The sequence below is a fragment of the Cherax quadricarinatus genome, chromosome 7 (assembly GCF_038502225.1).
Source record: "Cherax quadricarinatus isolate ZL_2023a chromosome 7, ASM3850222v1, whole genome shotgun sequence".
In the NCBI taxonomy this organism is placed as follows: domain Eukaryota; kingdom Metazoa; phylum Arthropoda; class Malacostraca; order Decapoda; family Parastacidae; genus Cherax; species Cherax quadricarinatus.
Window position 1 is genome coordinate 21,232,908 of NC_091298.1, and position 20,208 is coordinate 21,253,115.

Consider the following 20,208-nt stretch of genomic DNA (forward strand, 5'->3'; position numbering starts at 1 on the left):
GATTGCTTCATCACTCCAAAGTACTTCAGACCACTGTTGAGGATTCCAGTGAAGATATTTCTTTGCATATTCCATCCTACGTTTTTTCTGTGGCTTGGAGAGGATCGGTTTCTTAACTTGGCAGTGACTACTGTAGCCCAGTTCTGATGCACATCTGTTAATAGTTCTTACAGACACCTCTGAGAGAAGATGTGGGTTCTTTTCTTTCAATTCTCTAGCAGTTATCTTAGTTGTACTAACTGCTTCTTTAATACAGTTACGGTATGAACATATGTCTTCTTCGGGGGGCCAGGCAAAGGTTTGGCAGACAGTAACTCAAAACCCCCACCAGCCTTGAAATGCTGCACCCAGTTCCTCACTGAGCACTCACACACACCAACATTCTCCACTATTTCTTTTGTCTGGTGCCCAGCTTTGTAAAGCCCTATGTTTTGAACTATAGTTTCAGGTGTTAAAGACTTCCTTTTACCCATAATCAATCATGTATAGCCCCAAAATCGAAGGGTTCACTGGACAAAAGATGGGGCGGATGAGAGATGAGTGTAACACCTCTCACCACGGCAGCCATGTGAGCATTATTATTATTATAATCAAAAAGAAGCGCTAAGCCAGCCATGTGAGCAGTGAGGAGTTACTGTGGAATGTGGTGGCAGGCCGTGACATCATGCTAATGGCTGCTACCCAGCATAATGCATTGACAAAAAAAGACCCCCCTGTACGGTAGGCCTTTGATTTTCGTCTTGGCATTATGCCAGGGCGCTAACCCAGCATAATGCCATAACTAGCACTGTATACTATACAGATTCACCTGTATTTATGCATATTCCTTAAGACAGGCAGCTGTATGACCCTTTTGGGTTTAGCACTTAATTTGATTATATTAAGACAGGCATATTTTGCTTTAATATATTATTTATCTTCACAACTGTAGACGTTGTAAAAAAGATCCATGACACTTAGTAGAGGTAAGGCAATTAATTAAACAACTTAATGGACAGGATTTAATGGATATACACAATGAAAGATTGTACTAAGAGGTAATATAAACTGCATTAAATATATTGTGACAGTATTCCAGGGTACAATGCTTACAGGCTTGTACTTGCATACATGGAAGAATAAACTTGAGTACTGTTGTGTAATTCCACAGACATTTCCAGATAAAACCATTTAGTGGTTAAAATTTAACCTTTCATTAATGAACTAAAGTACTAGCATATAGCACAAAACTTGTCAAAGTCATTTACAGTACATCTAACCTACCAAAACTTAATATTCTCAGATCATTATCCAATACATACACAGTATTTAATCACATTAATGCTGACCAAAACCTCAAAACATTTTACTTAGTAATTGTATATACTTGCCAAAGAGCATGCATCAATTACTGTACATTGCTATACAGTATACATTACAGTCTCTGAATACTAAATTAACATAGTCTGATTGTACATGTCTTTGGCTTAAATTCTATACCTTCAGTGTATCATTCTTATCAGTCACTGCCACTGAGACATAGGATTAGAGCTTTGTGAATATAATAATTTACCACTAGCTCAATGCATATCTCTGACACATGAGTTATTTTTTCCGAGTATTATGCCTGTCCTGTCTGTATCTGTACCCTTCACCCTTATATAGCTACTGAGCACACTAATCATTGATTTTGTAAACTTTGGTATTTGCCATGCTGCCTGTAAATTCTTAGGAATAGTCAGTCTCACTGCATTGTCTGTCTGACCAATCAAAATTCATATGACCAGCTGCTAAGATACTTGCCCCCAACTGCTAGCTACATTGTCATCTATTGCTAATACAAATCAAGCAAAAGTACTGAACCAGGAAGAGAGATTTTAAACAACCTAGTAAAATAAATTGTGTAAATAAATTTGTATATAATGGCCGAATTAAATTTTGCAATAGGTACTAAGTGACCTATGCAGGTTTATCACTTTTTGGAGAATACTGTATTATAATAATGGTAATTTTCAATGAGATTTAAAAAAATATGTATCGGTGAAGTGCATATGAACTTGAATTAATTTTACATAAAGGTAAATGGATATGAAATTTTTCTAATATACCTGGAACTCACAAGCAAACAATGTAGTATTTTATGCACCAGAAACATGGCATAAATCTATCCATACATGCACAAGATTTTCAGCTGAACTCTGCATGTGAGGTTAAGTGGATATTCATAAACTCGAGTAAGTTTTTTTAATTTTATACAAACATTGGAAGCAAACAGTGTGTCCTTTCCAAATTCCCTAAAACATTATTATATACACAATGCAGATAAGTATTAAAAATATTTTCAAAATTAAAACCAAGATATTAATAAAATTAATCCAAATTAAATTGACCAGAAAAAATAGTACTATGGGGGATGGTATATAAACATCTGTTAACCCTTAAACTGTCCAAACGTAGATCTACATTCACTTGCATAGCGCTCTGAACGTAGATCTACTTTTTTGTTTTTTACATTTGAAAGCATGTAAAATAAAATGTAGATCTACATTCAGAGCTCTACGCAAGTGAATGTACATCTACGTTTGAACAGTTTAAGGGTTAATGATAGAACAAAAATTGCTACAAGAAAATTATTATTAAGGAAAAGTACTGAATCCACTGGGGTCATATAGCACCTAGGGAATGGGAGGTGATCAGGTTCAGTCTAAGGAGAGGAGGAGCAAGCTCAATTTCTTTGATCAGGAGCCCCTCACCAGCATTAAGGAACCTCCTTTGAGGGGAAGGGGCCCTCAAGAAAATTAAACAATTACTTCTGTATTACAGCACTATATATTACTGGTCATAGGTCAGCTCAAACCATAAAGTGAGGGATAGAGTCTCATTTCCAAAAGACAGATTTTTGCATATTATTATTACTGTGTATTTAGGGAATCACTGAACAGAGTGGTAATACAGCTCCTAGGAGGTGGTGAGTGGCATTATAGAAGAGGGTTAGTCGGAGGACAGGAGACACGAGAGGGTGTTTGGGACAAAGGAAGAGGGAGGATGGATGCAAGAGGGTGGTGGCATGTAAGGCCAGAAGGAAGGCATGTAAGAGGGCAAGTTCGAGAGAAAGATTATATGCATGACAGGCAGTAAGAGAATAGTAGGAAGGAGGCTGCATGCAAGTGGGTCAGAAGTAGCAGGGTGGTAGGTTAGAGGAAGCAGGAGGAGGTAGATACCCAACCATTAACTAGCATCCAGATACCCATCCAGGTATCTGGATGCTAGTTAATGGTTGTGAATTGCATCCTAGGAAAGAGGGTTGATGGATTTAATAAACTATGCATTTTGGTCATTGTGCAATCCAAAAAATGAATCCCCATGTCCCATAAGCTTAGGCCCCTCTACTTCATGGAAGCTACTGTAATAGCACAATTTCTTCAGTTAAATTTGCATCTATACAGCCCAAAACCAATTTGAATCTTCTACTATATAAGGTACACCAGCCTTGAAAAATTTTAGCCAATCAGAGGATCCATTCTCCAGTTATTACACAAATCCAATAATTTCAGGTTTATTATGTTAATAAATTTAAAGTGGAAAACTTCCACCTACACTGTCTTAATTCAAAAGATATCTTTCTCTTCAAAAGTTGCAAAAGAGGCATACTCTTATGTCAAAGACAATATGCCAAACAATTTTATAGACAAAATTGGCACCTACACACTCCAATAACAATCCCAACTTTTTTCTATTAAATGCATGAAGCAAATCAGATTTTCTCTAAAGGTTTTTTTTTTTTATTTTTTTAATAACTATACTGATCATCTCACACTGGGGCAGGATGACCCAAAATACAGGAAATGCATTAACTATCACTCAGTCAGTGCTGTGCCAGAAACATGCTGATATCACCATTCAGATGGCCCTTAGCACTGCAATATCCTTATTATTGAGGAAGCAATGGAGATCAGGCTTTGATAAACAATGCTGCACCCAAGACTTGAGAGTATGATAAAAAGTAAAAAGGTATATGCCAGCCAGGTAGTGGCTGTCTGACTATAATTACAGTGGAACCTCAAAAATCGAACTGCTCCCAACTCAACCAATTATGTAGTGTATTTTTGTAAGTGCTTTTATAAGTGTATTTTTGAGGGTTTGAAATGGACTAATCTAATTTACATTATTCCTGATGGGAATAAATTCATTCAGTAATGGCACTTGGACAGCCTTCTGGACTGAAGAAAGTTCGATATTTGAGGTTACACTATATGTATTTCTCCAAAGAAATTTGTGTAGGTTGAGTTTAAAAACATGTATAACAAATATACATTGTGGACAATCTATCCAAAAAGTACATTAAATTTATTTACAGTTCTGCTCCCACAATTTCTTGTTATTTCTTCTGCTTATGAGTTTTTATGTGTGACTGGATAGGAAGCTATAACATATTTTTAGCATTAGAATTCAGAAATTCTCCTACCAGTAATTTTATTTTCCACTTTATGCACCATTTAGTTTTATCTCGCACCCTCTTGTCCGAGATCAACCAGGCCAGTTTGTAAGAGAGAGAGAGAGAGATAAGATTTCGTTCGGATTTTTAACCCCGGAGGGTTAGCCACCCAGGATAACCCAAGAAAGTCAGTGCGTCATCGAGGACTGTCTAACTTATTTCCATTGGGGTCCTTAATCTTGTCCCCCAGGATGCGACCCACACCAGTCGACTAACACCCAGGTACCTATTTGCTGCTAGGTGAACAGGACAACAGGTGTAAGGAAACGTGTCGAAATGTTTCCACCCGCCGGGAATCGAACCCGGGCCCTCCGTGTGTGAAGCGGGAGCTTTAGCCACCAGGCCACCACCTACACACTCAGATCAGATCTAGTGCACTAGCTCTCACAAACAAGTTGCAGCATGATTTCTCAATCTTGAACATTAGCTTTTCCCAGGTGTAAACAGAGGCAACTACACTAACTGTTATATGTACAGTGGACCCCCGCTTAACGATCACCTCCTAATGCAACCAATTATGTAAGTGTATTTATGTAAGTGCGTTTGTACGTGTATGTTTGGGGGTCTGAAATGGACTAATCTACTTCACAATATTCCTTATGGGAACAAATTCGGTCAGTACTGGCACCTGAACATACTTCTGGAATGAAAAAATATTGTTAACCGGGGGTCCACTGTACTGGCATATTGTGTACTGTATACATACATTACAGTTTCTCTGTCAAAGATCTTGACCCTAATATTTATGCTAACAAAAGAAGCTTCCAGGGTGAGGAGGTACATGGATAAAAGACACTCACATACAGTTGAAGATATTTATTAAAGGAAATGTTGTGACACAAGTGGCTTCTTCAGTATTAATGCAGAGGCCACTCGTATTATTATTATAATCAAAAAGATTATAACAAAAAAGGAGGAGGCCACCACTCATAGCTTTAATAAAAGGCCTGAACTGTACAAAAGTGTCTTTAACAACATTTTGATGGTATCACCATACCATTTATTTCTATGAAGGAAGGGATATACAGTGGAACCCCAGATTTTGTGCTTAATCCATTCTAGAAGGGTGTTCTAAATCCAAAAAGTGCAAAAACCAAAGTAATATTTCCCATAAGACATAATGTAAATATACAATTAATCCATTTCAGACACCCAAAAATATTAAAAAAAAAATACGTTTTTTAAATAATAACTATAGTGTTACATACAGAAAACAATGAGAAATAAGTGTAAAGTACTAATGAAATGGATAAATGAACATTTAACATCACTTTTACCTTTATTGAAGACTCTTGTTGGGCGTATGGAGGAAGGAGAGTTTATTCTTTGGAGACAGGACAAAATACTTAAATATGAAGCTAATATCAACTCAACGGCTTATTTACCTATCACAGTTTATCTAATATGACATAATAAACAATATTAATAAACAGAAACATGATATATACTCGAGAATATGCAAAACAACTACTGTGAAAGAATAGTGAAATTCCAAGTGCTTTTGTGACTACTCACATTATCAAGGAACAATAAAAGTAATGCATCAAAGGAAGGCATATAAAGGGTCTAGACCACACTTCACCATCACATCCCACAACAAAGCAACACCTGACGTGCAACTCGTAAGAAAGAGAACACTGCAGCAGGTCCGCTGGCCCAACTAGACAGGTCCTTCACGGCAACCCACAAACAAACTATTCTACCCAAGAATTAAGATTTATTATTTGTCCAATGTATTATTAAATTCTTCCCAAATTCTATTAATTATAAATGGATCTAATTTATATAAACCAAAGGAAATATTCATATTATTTTCAAAACTGCTTTTTATGAAACAAGATTCAATTATATTCCAGTAATGGACAATGCACCTGCTCATCCTCCAAACTTGGATGACCTAAATTTGGAGGAATTTGGGTTCATCACAGTAGTTCTTGCCCCCGAATACCACTCCTCTCCTCCAGCCCATGGACCAGCAGGTCATTGCAAACTTTAAAAAACTCTACACCAAAGCAGTGTTTCAAAGGTGCTTTAATGTGACCTCAGACACTCACTTGACCCTAAGAGATTTTTGGAAAGAACACTTCAGCATCCTCCATTGCATAAGCCTTATAGGTAAGGCTTGGGAGGGAGTGACTACCAGGACTTTGAACTCTGCTTGGAGAAAATTGTGGCCAGATTGTGTCCACAAGAGGGATTTTGAAGGGTTTGGGGCTGACCCTGATGAGCCTACGTCAGTTGTTAAATCCACTGTGGCACTGGGGAGTTCCATGGGGGTTGGATGTGAGTTTGGAGGATGTGGAAGAGTTGGTGGAAGACCACAACAAAGAGCTCACCACTGAGGAGCTGCAAGAGCTTCAACAGGAAGAGCAACAGATCACAGCTCAGAATCTTGCTGCAGAGGAGGAGGAAGAGAGATGGAAGAAGATGCCTTCTTCAGAAATTATGGAGATTTTTGAAATGTGGGGTAAGATGGAAAGATTTATGGAGAAACATCACCCTGACAAGGCTGTTGCAAGCCATGTTGGCAACATGTACAGTGACAAAGTCTTGGCCCATTTTAGGGAGGTGTTAAAGAGGTGGTCTTAGTGGCATTAAGAAACAGAGAAGAGAAGTAACCCCAGAAAAGCACTTGGTGCCTGAGGTGTTGATGGTAGGGGATTCCCCTTCCAAACAGTAACTAATGCAATCTCTCTCCTCCAGACTTCCATACACTAAGAAGAATCGCCAATAAAGATAAGTGTTATGCTGTTAATGTTTTATTCATCATGTCCCATTGTATTGTTTATGTACTACATCTATATTTCATGTAAAAAATGTTTTTGTTTAGTACTTCTGGGTGTCAGGAATGGATTAATTGTATTTACATTATTTCTCATGGGGAAAATCGATTCGAAAATCATAAATTTCGATAATAGTAACACTTCCAGGAATGGATTAATTACGATAAACGAGGGACCACTGTATCATGTTTCTGTTTATTAATATTGTTTATTATGTCATATTAGATAAACTGTGATACATAAGCCGGAGAGTTGATATTAGCATCATATTTAAGTATTTTGTCCTGTCTCCAAAGAATAAACTCTCCTCCCTCCATATACCCAACAAGTCTTCAATAAAAGTAAAAGTGATGTTAAATGCTCATTTATCCATTTCATTAGTACTTTATATTTATTTCTCATTGTTTTCTGTATGTAACACTATAGTTATTCTTTAAAAAATGTATTTTTTGTTAATATTTTTGTGTGTCTGAAATGAAGTATTACTATCTTCAGTCAAGCATGTCACCCAAACTTTAAACATCAAGACACAAAACAGTGCAAAATGCTATGTTATACTAATACTAAATGTTATACTAATACTAATACAAAATATTATACTAATACTAAGGTGAAAGTGTTGAATGATGAAAGTATTTCTTGTTTTTGGGATTTTCTTTCTTTTTGGGTCACCCTGCTTCGGTGGGAGACGACCGACGTGTTAAAAAAAAAATCTGGATTGCATTGAAAGTCCTACAATAATACATGCATTTATTCTCAAATACCATATCAAAATGCACCTCTCCCTCTTTCCCACTGAAATAAAAGTTCCACATCCACTAACTCACGTTTCCCAGGCTTCTCTCCGGATACATCCCTCATGGGTGCTGAGTAGCACAAGATTCTTGTTCTTCGCCATATTTAACTGCCATAATGGTTCAGCCTCAGCTAGCTCAAAGTTTCAAGCTGTTACTCTAGTATTTTGCATTTATTATTGATTGGATTAAGTACAATATACTGCAATTATTGAAAAACATTTGTTTGTGTATATAACAAAGCACTTTGTGAATTTGTTTAACATCAATCACATTAATACTGTCTTCTTACTCAAGTTAGTCTAGATGTATACCCATGGTTATCAATTTCCACCTTCATACTGTTCATCTGAACACCTTTCAGTAAATCTCCTAATACAGGCACTGGAATTGCAAAATACATTTTTTGGGTTACTCTGCCTGGCAGGAGATAGCCGGCGAGTTAAAAATTTTTTTGGAAAACTATTTTTAGTATACTTAATACTTTAGTAAAATTAATTTAATAATAGAGTAAGGCCTCTTATTCAAAAATAGGCTCAGATTAAAGGTATGCTAGGTAACTTAACATTTTAGGCAGTAGGTGCTACTCAGATGAGGTGTTGAATAATGCTTCTGATGAGCCAGATCACTACAATAAAACTTGCAAATTTTTTCTATTGTTGATAATTCTTAGTCAAGAGAATTGCTATCAATAATAAAAGATGTACTTTATCAAGCAATGGTATTGCTTTATGCACTTGCATTACATATGCAATGTTAATTTATCACTAATATCTGAAAGTAGAAAGTTGAAAGTGAACAAAGATAAGAGTAAGGTGATGAGGGTATCAAATGATATAGATAATGAAAAATTGGATATCACATTGGAGAGAGGGAGTATGGAAGAAGTGAAAGTTTTCAGATATTTGGAAGTCAACTTGTCAGCGGATGGGTTTATGAAGGGTGAGGTTAACCATAGCAATGATGAAGGAAAAAAGGTGAGTGGTGCATTGAGGTATCTGTGGAGACAAAAAACGTTATCCTTGGAAGGAAAGAAGGGAATGTATGAAAGTATAGTGGTACCAACACTTTTATATAGGTGTGAAACTTGGGTTGCAAATGCTGTAGCAAGGAGGTGGCTGGAGGCAGTCAGATGTCCTGTCTAAGGGTAATGTGTTATGTAAATATTATGCAGAGAATTCGGCGTGTGGAAATTAGGAGGAGGTGTGGAGTTACTAAAGTATTAGTCAGAGGGCTGAAGAGGGACTGCTGAGGTGGTTTGGTCATTTAGAGAGAATGGATCAAAGTAGAATGACTTAGATAGCACATAAATCTGTAGGGAAAGGAAGGTGGGGATAGGGGTCGTCCTCGAAAAGGATGGAGGGAAGGGGTAAAGGAGGTTTTGTGGGCAAGGGGCTTGGACTTCCAGCAAGCATGTATGAGCGTGTTAGATAGGAGTGAATGGAGACGAATGGTTTTTGGGACCTGATGTGCTGTTGGAGTGTGAGCAGGGTGATATTTGGTGAAGGGATTCAGGGAAACCAGTTAGCTGTACTTGAGTCCTGGAAATGGGAAGTACAATGCCTGCACTTTAAAGGAGTAGTTTGGGATACTGGCAGTTTGGAGGGACTTCTAAACTGTCATATCTGAGCACCTCTGCAAAGACAGTGATTATGTATGAGTGATGTGAAAGTGTTGAATGATGAAAGTATTTCTCTTTTTGGGGAATTTCTTTCTTTTTGTGTCACCCTGCCTTGGTGGGAGACAACCAACGTGTTAAAAAAAAAAAATTGGATTGCATTTAAAGTCCTATAATAATACATGCAATTATTCTCAAAACTCTTGTCTCTGCTATTATTTTGCCATACTAGCCATTTAAGCATGATTCTATGATTTGAAAAATACCTGTTTTAATATATGTATAAAAACTTATTCTTTCTCAAAAACCAACCTCAGCATGAAAAAATTGACAACTACCTATTACCTGGCAAAAATATATGTATTTGCCCTGTATTTCAAAATACAGTATATTATACTGTAATAAAATAGAACTCAGCTTTACAAAATTTACAAATATTAATACATTTCACTAACAAAATACTTGCAAAAACCATATTTTGCCTCTGAATGGAATATAATTCTAGAAAAACTAACTACAGTTGAACCCCTGTATTCACTGATTTGGTATCGCTGCCCAAAAATACCTTTTAATTTTGTATAATAATGGCCCCAAAGTGCAAAAGTAGAGAAGCTGGCAGTTCTTCAAAGACTAAGCTGTGAAGTGCTTCCCATCAGTGAAAAAGGTGATAATTCTGCACTTATTATGTATAATTTATCAATTAAACTTTATAATAGGTAAATATATTATTTATATTATATAGGGTTTGCTACTATCCACAGTTTCAGTATCCATAACAGGTTCTTGGAACATATCCCCTGCAGATACAGGGGGCCTACTGTATTTAAATACAGTTTCAATAAATAAAAGAATTACTAATAACAACTGCATACATAACCTTGATACACAGTATGTACTGTATCGTACAAGGACAAAAGGCAACAATAATCACAATAAGCCAGTGGTTGCTGCTGTCCTGGTTTGTTATAGGGCCACGGGCTACCTTACTTTCACATGTCTTTAGACACTACTGTTTTTTTCTTTCCCCTTCCATGCCAAGTTTTTTTTTTTTTCTGATGAATAAACTAACAACCACAATCAGTTTTGGCAATTTCGATATAAGTATTACCATAATGAAATTTATATTCACTTTAACATTTATGCCTTCATTTTCCCAATCAAAAATTGAACACTTATCATTACAGTGATACCTTGCATACCTGGCCTGCCATTATCTGAACCTCGCCAATATTCGAACATTCCCTGGGAAAGGACAAAATTCTAAAATTACATATTACCGAAACATCTAAACAGCCGTTCGGATATGGCAGAAGGCTGAATCAAACTTGGTGCGCATTTTAGTATACCTATTGGCCACTAGGAGCCACACTCTTCGCCTTCCTTTAAGCATTATTACAGCTGTGTTTTGTCCTAGCTATCTTGTGTATGGAACCAAAGGGGGCCAGGAATGTGCCTACTTTAGAAAAAAAAGAGGGAAATATTGTTGCACGTGGATGCAGGTTGGTCCAAGGCTGGTGAAAAAACTACAGCAGACAGTGTGCAGGACTGGCTAGAGTGTGACGACAATGACGATGACCCAATGCCTACAAGACTAAGGGCAGGTGTCAAAACACTTTTGGAGTATTTGGAGCATCCACTGTCCACAGCCCATTTGAAAAGTTATGGTCCTGTGGTCCATGAAATCAAGGAGGCTGTTATTCAAGCCCAGAGTATCTGGTCCCACTGCCAGACGATGGACTCATTTTTTAAACCTACAATGCTGTTGGCGATATGACGGTACGGATGCGCATTTTTTCCCCCTCACATATCTGGACACTGTGTTTCCAAACCGGTCTCGGCTCATATAGTTCGGATATGAGAGGTGTCACTGTATTCACTTAAAAAGTAGTTAATGCACAGTTCTGCCCAAAAGACATCCCTTGGAAAATCTAATACGTATGCATAATTTCAATAAAACTGCGCTGTTCATCAATATTATGAATTAATTATAGCTACCATATTTTATTACTTTTGTTTATGGTATTATGGAGTATCAAACTGAAATCTTAACATTATACAGTACTCTACCTTATGTATTGTATTATCCATTCTTATCATACATTCTAATGGGATATTATTTCTTTTTTTCTTTACCATGTTACACTATCACAACATTTATGCCACTACAAGCAATAAAAAATAATGAAAATTACTTATGCAATACTGATGAAGCACTAATGTATATAAATCAGTACTTGAATGTAATGCAAGTTTAAGCATAAGTGTCTAAAAAACATCCAACCAAAAGTGCCCAAATGACAATATGTTACAACCTACTGTTAAGAAGGTTTAAATGTTACTATCCTAATCAAAATGTATTTAAGCAATGTATTATTTGGACCCATTGGTTACCCATTTCACATAATGTAAGTGAAAATATTATGCCTCCAGAATGTAGCCTGTATGTATGACTACATTAATGCACATTTTTTACGAGGATACAAGACTTACAGCCCCGTGGAGAGGTATGTTGTAGTAGTTGACTAAAATAACTGTTACCTTAGCTGTAAATGACTATGAGTTAAATATATGAGCACCCAACAAATTCAAAAGCAAAAATTCATCAAGTACAGAATATTTAGGAGATAAATTCTCTTAGGTCTCTGGATGTCTTACAAGACAGTGCCCATGACTAAGACTACTGCAGACACTAGCCATCAGAAGTAAAAAAAAAAAATTGCTTAAGTATATAACCAAAATGACCTTTGGTTCTTAATGGTTAAAATTAAAAGCATTTTCATTCTGCACAAATGATAATAATGTGGCCTTCAGTTGATTGCCAATAAGTACTGCACATCAGTAATACTGTACATATATAAAAACAATAATAAAAATAACAATTTAAGCATAGAAGTCCAATTAGCTTCAGCTTAGAAGATTTTGATGGAGAAGTGAAATGAGCAGAAAAAAAAAGTGTACAGTATAACTACTAACTTCAGGTTACCATTTTAATAAAATAACGGTGTATCTGAGTACACCATGGATAGTTTAAAAATGTCACACTAGAGAAACCTTATGAACTAAACTGTGATTGAGTTTTTGAGAATACAAAATATAAGACATTCAATAGTTAATCTGACTTTTCTTAAGCCAATACATCCACTCAGACTAACGCAAATATTACATGCAAAAGTCTTATGCACATCATTATAGGATATGAATTTTCTAGTAAAATTAAAAGGTACAACAGATGAGTTTTCAGCAGTTTACCAAGAAGACCAACTATGAATAATAATAATACATCAATAATAAAGGCACTCTGAGGCCACAAACACTATCACATTGTCCTGTCCAATCCACTCTCTTTACATTTGTTTCAACAATCAATATGTAATAAAGTTGGTAGAATTACCGACAATATGTAAAGTAAAAGGACACAAGTGCAACTAATGTGACATTTATTGTGGCAACGTTTCGCTTGATAAAGCTCCTGGAGAGCGAAACGTTGCAACAATAAATGTCACATTAGTTGCACTTGTGTCCTTTTACTTTACAAATCAATATGTAATCTCAGAGCTAAGCTACTTCCTTCATGCAGCATCACTTTTATGTAGTAACCCCACTTTTACCATTAATTCGTTATAAATTCCATTATGCAATCACTCAAGCCCAGCACTACTTAATATTGTAATCATATCTCCTTAAAAATATCACTCTAAACTGGTTTATATGATGTAAGAAACAAGAGATATAAAAACTGATTTGGGCGTGAAAAATTTAACGAGCACATTATGAATGAAATCCTATGGTTGGTTTTCAATTTAAGCGATTTGCACCAAGCCAAAGTAAAATGAACACCCAGTATTACGCTGTGTATTGTATATATATAAAAAAGCTCCATATATAATGTCACTTTCCAGGATTTGTTCTGAAATCAGACGCGTACTAGTCCTGAAGAGTAGTCAAGACAGGACAGGAGCAGGAGACATGTTTATTAGTCAGTACTAGAACAGCGGCGGATGAACAAGATGTCATGGTTTAACATTTGTGTAAGTGGGTGGGGGGGGAGGCATTTTTGGTAATTTAGCCATAGATTATTTTACTGGTTTTGGTGCTCTCACGTTTATCTGTAAGGCCCTTGTATGAGGAAAGGCCTGTTTAAGTTTTGGGAGAGTACTCGTGTAGTGTTGCCTGCAGGTAGAGGCTGGCAGAAGAAAGGAAGGGGGGGTCATGGAGCCTCCCTGTTTATAAATGTTATTTTCTTTACTCACTAGTAGCAGTGTGCTAGTGAGCTAATGTGAGTGAGTAAAGGTGAACTGGAGTGTGGTGATTTTGGTATGTAGTCGAGTAGGTTGTATGTTGTATATATAAGTTTGCTATTAATTTCTTTTTTTTTTTTTTTTTTTTTTTTTTTTTTTTTTTTTATCCCACCGGCCGATTCCCACCAAGGCAGGGTGGCCCGAAAAAGAAAAACTTTCACCATCATTCACTCCATCACTGTCTTGCCAGAAGGGTGCTTTACACTACAGTTTTTAAACTGCAACATTAACACCCCTCCTTCAGAGTGCAGGCACTGTACTTCCCATCTCCAGGACTCAAGTCCGGCCTGCCGGTTTCCCTGAATCCCTTCATAAATGTTACTTTGCTCACACTCCAACAGCACGTCAAGTATTAAAAACCATTTGTCTCCATTCACTCCTATCAAACACGCTCAAGCATGCCTGCTGGAAGTCCAAGCCCCTCGCACACAAAACCTCCTTTACCCCCTCCCTCCAACCCTTCCTTGGCCGACCCCTACCCCGCCTTCCTTCCACTACAGACTGATACACTCTTGAAGTCATTCTGTTTCGCTCCATTCTCTCTACATGTCCGAACCACCTCAACAACCCTTCCTCAGCCCTCTGGACAACAGTTTTGGTAATCCCGCACCTCCTCCTAACTTCCAAACTACGAATTCTCTGCATTATATTCACACCACACATTGCCCTCAGACATGACATCTCCACTGCCTCCAGCCTTCTCCTCGCTGCAACATTCATCACCCACGCTTCACACCCATATAAGAGCGTTGGTAAAACTATACTCTCATACATTCCCCTCTTTGCCTCCAAGGACAAAGTTCTTTGTCTCCACAGACTCCTAAGTGCACCACTCACTCTTTTTCCCTCATCAATTCTATGATTCACCTCATCTTTCATAGACCCATCCGCTGACACGTCCACTCCCAAATATCTGAATACGTTCACCTCCTCCATACTCTCTCCCTCCAATCTGATATTCAATCTTTCATCACCTAATCTTTTTGTTATCCTCATAACCTTACTCTTTCCTGTATTCACCTTTAATTTTCTTCTTTTGCACACCCTACCAAATTCATCCACCAATCTCTGCAACTTCTCTTCAGAATCTCCCAAGAGCACAGTGTCATCAGCAAAGAGCAGCTGTGACAACTCCCACTTTGTGTGTGATTCTTTATCTTTTAACTCCACGCCTCTTGCCAAGACCCTCGCATTTACTTCTCTTACAACCCCATCTATAAATATATTAAACAACCACGGTGACATCACACATCCTTGTCTAAGGCCTACTTTTACTGGGAAAAAATTTCCCTCTTTCCTACATACTCTAACTTGAGCCTCACTATCCTCGTAAAAACTCTTCACTGCTTTCAGTAACCTACCTCCTACACCATACACTTGCAACATCTGCCACATTGCCCCCCTATCCACCCTGTCATACGCCTTTTCCAAATCCATAAATGCCACAAAGACCTCTTTAGCCTTATCTAAATACTGTTCACTTATATGTTTCACTGTAAACACCTGGTCCACACACCCCCTACCTTTCCTAAAGCCTCCTTGTTCATCTGCTATCCTATTCTCCGTCTTACTCTTAATTCTTTCAATTATAACTCTACCATACACTTTACCAGGTACACTCAACAGACTTATCCCCCTATAATTTTTGCACTCTCTTTTATCCCCTTTGCCTTTATACAAAGGAACTATGCATGCTCTCTGCCAATCCCTAGGTACCTTACCCTCTTCCATACATTTATTAAACAATTGCACCAACCACTCCAAAACTATATCCCCACCTGCTTTTAACATTTCTATCTTTATCCCATCAATCCCGGCTGCCTTACCCCCTTTCATTTTACCTACTGCCTCACGAACTTCCCCCACACTCACAACTGGCTCTTCCTCACTCCTACAAGATGTTATTCCTCCTTGCCCTATACACGAAATCACAGCTTCCCTATCTTCATCAACATTTAACAATTCCTCAAAATATTCCTTCCATCTTCCCAATACCTCTAACTCTCCATTTAATAACTCTCCTCTCCTATTTTTAACTGACAAATCCATTTGTTCTCTAGGCTTTCTTAACTTGTTAATCTCACTCCAAAACTTTTTCTTATTTTCAACAAAATTTGTTGATAACATCTCACCCACTCTCTCATTTGCTCTCTTTTTACATTGCTTCACCACTCTCTTAACCTCTCTCTTTTTCTCCATATACTCTTCCCTCCTTGCATCACTTCTACTTTGTAAAAACTTCTCATATGCTAACTTTTTCTCCCTTACTACTCTCTTTACATCATCATTCCACCAATCGCTCCTCTTCCCTCCTGCACCCACTTTCCTGTAACCACAAACTTCTGCTGAAGACTCTAACACTACATTTTTAAACCTACCCCATACCTCTTCGACCCCATTGCCTATGCTCTCATTAGCCCATCTATCCTCCAATAGCTGTTTATATCTTACCCTAACTGCCTCCTCTTTTAGTTTATAAACCTTCACCTCTCTCTTCCCTGATGCTTCTATTCTCCTTGTATCCCATCTACCTTTTACTCTCAGTGTAGCTACAACTAGAAAGTGATCTGATATATCTGTGGCCCCTCTATAAACATGTACATCCTGAAGTCTACTCAACAGTCTTTTATCTACCAATACATAATCCAACAAACTACTGTCATTTCGCCCTACATCATATCGTGTATACTTATTTATCCTCTTTTTCTTAAAATATGTATTACCTATAACTAAACCCCTTTCTATACAAAGTTCAATCAAAGGGCTCCCATTATCATTTACACCTGGCACCCCAAACTTACCTACCACACCCTCTCTAAAAGTTTCTCCTACTTTAGCATTCAGGTCCCCTACCACAATTACTCTCTCACTTGGTTCAAAGCCTCCTATACATTCACTTAACATCTCCCAAAATCTCTCTCTCTCCTCTGCATTCCTCTCTTCTCCAGGTGCATACACGCTTATTATGACCCACTTCTCGCATCCAACCTTTACTTTAATCCACATAATTCTTGAATTTACACATTCATATTCTCTTTTCTCCTTCCATAACTGATCATTTAACATTACTGCTACCCCTTCCTTTGCTCTAACTCTCTCAGATACTCCAGATTTAATCCCATTTATTTCCCCCCACTGAAACTCTCCTACCCCCTTCAGCTTTGTTTCGCTTAGGGCTAGGACATCCAACTTCTTTTCATTCATAACATCAGCAATCATCTGTTTCTTGTCATCCGCACTACATCCACGCACATTTAAGCAACCCAGTTTTATAAAGTTTTTCTTCTTCTCTTTTTTTAGTAATTGTATACAGGAGAAGGGGTTACTAGCCCATTGCTCCCGGCATTTTAGTCGCCTCATACGACACGCATGGCTTACGGAGGAAAGATTCTTTTCCACTTCCCCATGGACAATAGAAGAAATAAAAAAGAACAAGAGCTATTTAGAAAAAGGAGAAAAACCTAGATGTATGTATATATATATATGCATGTGCGTGTCTGTGAAGTGTGACCAAAGTGTTAGTAGGAGTAGCAAGATATCCCTGTTATCTTAGCGTGTTTATGAGACAGAAAAAGAAACCAGCAATCCTACCATCATGCAAAACAATTACAGGTTTTTGTTTCACAGTCATCTGGCAGGACGGTAGTACTTCCCTGGGTGGTTGCTGTCTACCAACCTACTACCTATACTATTAATATATGTATATATATTTTTGTCTATGTTAGCTTTTGTGCCCTTCTTGTTAATAACTATTGACTACACACTTAATGTGAAGGCACAAGCTGGCCCTAGGTTGGTTTATGTGGAGTAATTTAAATATCCCTAGACTAGGCTTGTTGTTTACCTCTTAGGAACCAGGACATTTATTTACGTTAAGCAGTCAAAATCGTAACACCCAGCCAGATGAAGTTGGTTTGTACCAACACAATGTTGTAATTAAGGATGGAGGGGAGAGGAAAGACTAGTAGAAGGCTATGTATTCACAGGCTGGTTGGTTAATGGTGGAGGGTGAGAGGGAGGAAGAATGATCTCATATGACTGAATTGTTAATTTTTTTTTTTCTCATTTTTAACTAATTGCAATTATTTTAGATATATGGCCAATTGGTGTCTATTTTTTTTTTTTGGTGTGTGTGTGGGGGGGGGGGGAGAGGGAAGTTTGTAAATAAATGTTAATTTTTTCCCCAGTTTTATATTATAATATAGAGGTTGACCATCACTAATCTGGCATCATCTGGACCTGTAGGGTGCCGGATTAGTGATTTTGCTAGATTACAGTGTGGTTAGGTTAGAATATACTTAACCCAATGCGATATTTATGCATTGGCGATTTCACCCACTTTACGCCTTATTTTTGGCCCATTCTATTGCTTCATTCTACCAAACTCATAGCTATTTTGCTAGTATTCCTTCTCTCAATTGAATACAAGAAACCGTCCATTTACTTATTTCAACTACCCATAAAATGGTCAGGAATCAGTAATTTGGCCAATATAACACAAATTTCAAGAGATGCCAATTTCAGAATAAACAATGCAGACATTCCTGGTACTAAAATAACATTTTTCTCTGTTCATTAATCACATCTCCAGGCCCCTCTTATATTATGCTTGCTTTCCATTTTGAATTTGTATTCATACAAAACATAGATTTACTGTTATGCAGACTACTGCATTATTGTAATAATTGTATAAATAATGTCAACTCATTCATGACTGCACATTAGACCGGCCAGTTGGACACGTATTGGATGGTGACGTCATTTGTTTACTTGAACATCTGCAAAAATCAAACATTTCTGCTACTTTGGGTTCAGTTTCAAGGTATATTCCATCATGAAACCAATCAAAATCATATCTATTTCTGTAAGATATCTTCCATTCTATCAAATGAGACCAAAAAACAAGAATACAACCATAAAAACCATATGAAAATACTACACTGCAAAGTCGCTGTTTTACACCAAAAACACGGTCGCATTTTTTTCTCATTATGTACTGCATTCTGCAGGATGTCTTTTATATACTGTGGTGCACACCACACAGACCTATTCTCTCATATGTAGGCCCAAATTTACCAATCACAGCTTATCTGAGTGAGCTGAGTTCATGACAACCAACAGTGGCTTCAAAGCCACCTTATCTTTTATGGACAATGTATAGTGTGTGTGCTTTACACACGATAAGCATCTCTTTTATTCATTGGAACCATGGCTAGGGCTAAAAGTGAGCAGGTTTTAACAATAAATGGAGAAAAAGAAATTGGAATGACTTTTGCAGCAAGTAGTGCCAACAAACAGTAGTGGCAGGTTAGTGTGGTGACCCCGGAAATTTGAAATTATGCTAGCTGAAATTAGTGCTGGATTACTGATGGAACCGGATTACTGATTGCTGGATTAGTGATGGCTGACCTGTATAAAGATTATAATTGAATTTGGTATTAATATTTTTCTTGATTTTTTACTCAGTTAATTTTTTTTAGTATATGACTATCTGGTGCATGTGTTCTAGGCTCATATGATTTGGATAAACATTAGTAATTCAAAATTTGCAAAGACTACAAACAAATCCTTATGTTTTATATGTTATACTGGGTTCACTTTATGTGCCATGATATAAGAAAGCATCTATCACTTTAAGTGAGGAAAACCTGTATATTAAGAAGGAACTTTCTCTCGGTTACCACTATAAATATATATATATATAAATATTTAACCCTTTCCTAGGTAGTAGGTTGGTAAACAGCAACCGCCCAGGGAGGTACTACCATCCTGCCAAGTGAGTGTATAACAAAAGCCTGTAATTGTTTTACATATGGTAGGATTGCTGGTGTCTTTTGTCTGTCTTGTAAACATGCAAGATTTCAGGTATGTCTTGCTACTTCTACTTAAACTTAGGTCACACTACACATACATATGCAAGCATATATATATACACACACCCCTCTGGGTTTTCTTCTATTTTCTTTCTAGTTCTTGTTCTTGTTTATTTCCTCTTACCTCCATGGGGAAGTGGAACAGAATTCTTCCTCTGTAAGCCATGCTTGTTGTGAGAGGCGACTAAAATGCCGGGAGCAAGGGGCTAGTAACCCTTTCTCCTGTATATATTACTAAATGTAAAAGGAGAAACTTTCATTTTTCCTTTTGGGCCATCCTGCCTCGGTGGGATACGGCTGGTGTGTTGAAAGAAAGGAAGATTTAACCCTCTGACTGTTCTGGTCGTATATATACGTCTTACGAGCCA